General features: G+C 33.0%; 1 non-coding gene across 1 annotated transcript; it reads right to left on the reverse strand.

Moving 5' to 3' along the window:
* Positions 1–411: 411 nt before the first annotated feature.
* On the reverse strand, positions 412–484 carry TRNAA-AGC. The gene has a single exon. It is a non-coding gene; the product is annotated as a tRNA-Ala (tRNA).
* Between the last annotated feature and the right edge of the window lie 3,942 nt (positions 485–4,426).

Consider the following 4,426-nt stretch of genomic DNA (forward strand, 5'->3'; position numbering starts at 1 on the left):
TGAGGAGGGTAACTATACGCAAACCATATTGCTATCACGGGGTCAGGAAAGGGCAAAGTATACGCAGGTCTTATCAAATTCCACAATCAAGGTCTAGGGAGCGTAAAACGTACACAAACCTTACCACTACCATGAGGTCTGGGGAAGGTAAAGTATACACAAATCTTATCAAATCCCACAATCGAGGTTTGAGAGGATTAAAGTATACGCAAAGTTTACCACTACCATAAGAGTAAAGTATACTCAAATCTTATCACTACCACGAGGTCTGGAGAGAGTAAAGTGCAATTGAGGTATGGGAAGGTCGGGGAGAGTAAAGTGTACGCAATTGAGGTATGGGAAGGTCGGGGAGAGTAAAGTGTACGCAGAGGCTATTTTTGAAAAACACCAAAAGGCCACAACAGAGAAAATTGGAGATGCGGGGTATCGATCCCCGTACCTCTCGCATGCTAAGCGAGCGCTCTACCATCTGAGCTACATCCCCATGTGCTTTTCAGGCAACATGTTTACTGATATCTCATTCAATTGGATGATAATTAAAGTAACGGAGGTTCTATGCAGATAAGCTAAAATTAAGTAAATAAAATAGGAAGATAAATCTTTGATAAATTTGCTTTCGAGAAACGTATAAGAAAACATGATGACACAGTGCGACTATATATATTTTAGACAGATGTTATTTTGTAGAATTATACTGGATATATTGTTGTTTTTGATAATGAAATAATATAACTAAAAGCTATGTAGAATTTTATTAAAGAGTGTCAAAATATAAAAATGTAAACGTACAAACAAATAATGGGAATTCAACTAGAAGAATATGTATGCATAAAAAAAATAGAAAAATTACATAATCCCACGACTTATTTTTACTAAACTACATAAAATTTATATCTGTTATAAAACAAGAAAGAACAAGAAGAAGAGTAGAGAGAATAGAGAGAGTAATTCTTATTTCTTCTCGAGGGATGAGAGATCATTAGATTGTGAATACAATGAACAAAACCCTCTATTTATAGGAAAAATTTACTCCTAGTCTGAGTAAAAGACAGATGCTTCAAATCCTAATAGATATCAAGTAGATCTTGATAAACATTCACTATAATGTAAATACATTTATAACACTCCTCCTTGAATGTCTAATTGGTATATAATGTGCCTCCTTAAAACCTTGCTAGAAAAAATCCAGTAGGAAAAAAATCTAGTGAAGGAAAGAGAGTATACATCTCTAATAATACGCATTTCGGCTGCCTCATTAAAAACCTTACAAGAAAAACCAGTGGGACAAAACCTCGTAAGGGAAAAAGAGTACAACGCATATTAACTCCCCCTAATGAGAACATCCTTGAACTTTTGCATCCCGATCTTGTGCAACATCTTCTTGAAAGTTGCAATGGGAGAAGATTTGATGAATAAATCAGTTTGAACGAATCTTTTGCACGTTAATATCATCATTCTTTTGTAGCTCATGTATGTAGAAAAGTTTTGGCAAAATGTTCTTCGTTCTATCTCCATTTATGAATCCTCCCTTAAGATGTGCTATTTATACTGAATTATCTCTGTATAAAATTGTGGGTAGATTATCATATTTCATACCACATTTTTCTCGAATGAGATGTATCATGGACCTCAACCATACACATTTTCAGCTTGCTTCATGAATAGCTATATCTCAGTATGATTCGATGAAGTGGCTACGATAGACTGCTTTGTATATCTCCAAGATATGGCAGTACTACCACATATAAACGCATAGCCTATTTGAGACCGAGCTTTATGCGGGTCAGATAAGTACCCAACATCAGCATGACCAATAAGATCAGGACTACAATCTTTAGAATAAAACAAGCTCATGTGTTTTATCCCATTTTGATGTCTCATAGTAGGAGCAGAAATATACCTTGCTAACAAATTAACTGAAAAGGCTATAGGCCTTGTAGTATTTGTAAGGTACATGAGTGCATCAATTGCACTAAGATATGGTATTTCATAATCAATCCAATTCGATATATTTCGAATTTCAGCAAATAATTTACTGCTTTGAAAACTCTCCAAGAGTTTCAATGATGTTCAAGCAATAAGCTTATACAATATAAGGATTATAAATAAGTTTCCCAGAAACTTTTATGGGTTCAAAGTGTTTGAAGCATATAAAAGTTTTTCACATAAGTTTTGTCAAGTGAAAATATTCAATATTTCATGAGTGACATCTTCAAATATCTGGACTGCAAATCAAATAAGTTTAATACTTACCAAGATGAATCCTTTCATGTCACTTGATAAATGTTTCTACGTCAGCATGCTTAAATAAACATAGAATTTAGATCCTCGTAATCTTTCATAATATTACGCCAATATTGTGTCAAAGATATTGATGATATATCATTTTGTATCGGTTCACAATGCGCCATAACATTTTGAGATCTCATCACTTCATTATTTTCAGGTACATGAATCTCTCGTAAGGTTTCATGAAGTGGTATGTCATAGGCTCTCAAAATGTTATGTCGCTTGCGTTTAATATGAGAAGTTCAGCATTTGACTTGAATTATCTTTTGGATGAGGATATAGTGATAATTCCTAACATATTTCATAGCGCTTATAATCTCCCCATTATATTAGAAAAATTAACATACATCCTCTACTTCTTTGAGAAATTCATCGTTGTGCATTATGGTATATTCATTAATCGTATACTGCACATTAATATTATTAGATGGAATAATTGGTTCCCGACCTTGAACCAATTGAGAGGGAAGAAATAATCATAATTTATTGGTCTAATGCATACAAATGCTATTGCAATATATCATATTTCAGACCAATACATTAAGTTTTGTTCTCATTAACAATGGTTTAGATATTTATCGAAGATATTCAATGCTAAACCATCATCACAAGATAAATTATCTTGATCACACAATCTAAAAATTATGCTCACTTTGTATTGAATAAGTAACTTTATGAATGTCAAACTTAGGTTGACCATGAATGTACATGTGATCATCTTATTGATTCATCTTTTCAACATATCACATGATAGGTGAACGGGTCCTTATTTACCTTTTATTCCTTTTCAGATTTACGGAATTCAATCTTAACATTAGTTGGTCCAACCAACTTATCATGAGAACAAACGACATAAACAATTCTCGATGAATCTTCTTGTTCTTCAATACATGCCTAATATTCAATATGCATATCTTCAAGATGTCACATCGTTCATATCAATTTATGAACTTTTATTCTAGTAAACTCCAAGTTTACCATGGCATGTACTTTTTTCTTCAGTGAATTTCAGATTTACTATTAAATGAATAAATTTCAGATTTACTACTTTAGAAGTAGATTTCGAAATAACTCTTCTCAGTTATTCTGCCTCATTCAGAGGTGAGTTGTGATACCATCACAATCAAGTACACGTTTGCATTAATAAGCTTCTCATTCCCTAGGAATGGAATGTAATCGTCTCTTAAGCCTATCAAATTATGATAGCTTATAACCTCTTTCAAGATTTTGCTACTTCAGAAGCAAATCGAGGCATACATATGATGTAGAGAATTTTTCTCTATCATATCTTATGATCATAATATGCGTGTGAAAATATCATCACTTTTGATAATCATAATCATATTGCCCCTTTACGCTTATATTCGTGCATTCAATCACTTGTCTCCTTTCAGACATATTATGCACTGCTGCCACATACACCTCAAGAATGAAGTAAATTGTTATATTTCAGACTTATCATATATTGCTACCACATTCACTTCATGGAATGGAGCATATTCAATGGGTCGGATTTCATGACTTTTCACCAAATACCCACTATTTTACCTTAGCCATCATAGTATCATCAGTATGGTGCATTGAGATTCAAACTCAATGTCTTATCCATATAAAGGCGTCTTAGGCATAAATCAATGGGACTTGAACCCAACATCTTATTTTCATAGTGTATACATTCATACCGTGCTTTTGGGATGATGACCATCTTCAAGTGGTCAAATCTTTCTTTTAGGATATTCCACAAAACAAATGAATCCTTAGTAGTAAGGTATTCAATTTTCAAAATTTCATCAAGATGATGACGCAAGCAAATCATAGCCTTAGCACAATTTTGATTAGATGTTGTATTTTTTTCTTTATGACGTCTCCAAGACCCATAACATATAAGTGGATTTCAACATCCAACACCCGTGAGAGGTAGTTCTTGCTCGAGGCAACGAACTCAAGTTTTGTAAAATTATTAGTCATATGAAAAGAAATAAAATAAAATAATACCTAGTAAAATAAAGACTTACCTTTTAAAGGTCATATATGGATTATGAAGATAGAACGATAACCTTTTTCTTTTTTTTTTCTTTCAATCAAAACTTTACCTGACATCTCTTCCTTTTATCGTAGAATAAGTTCTCATGATAGA

The sequence above is a fragment of the Capsicum annuum genome, unplaced genomic scaffold (assembly GCF_002878395.1).
Source record: "Capsicum annuum cultivar UCD-10X-F1 unplaced genomic scaffold, UCD10Xv1.1 ctg43960, whole genome shotgun sequence".
NCBI lineage: Eukaryota > Viridiplantae > Streptophyta > Magnoliopsida > Solanales > Solanaceae > Capsicum > Capsicum annuum.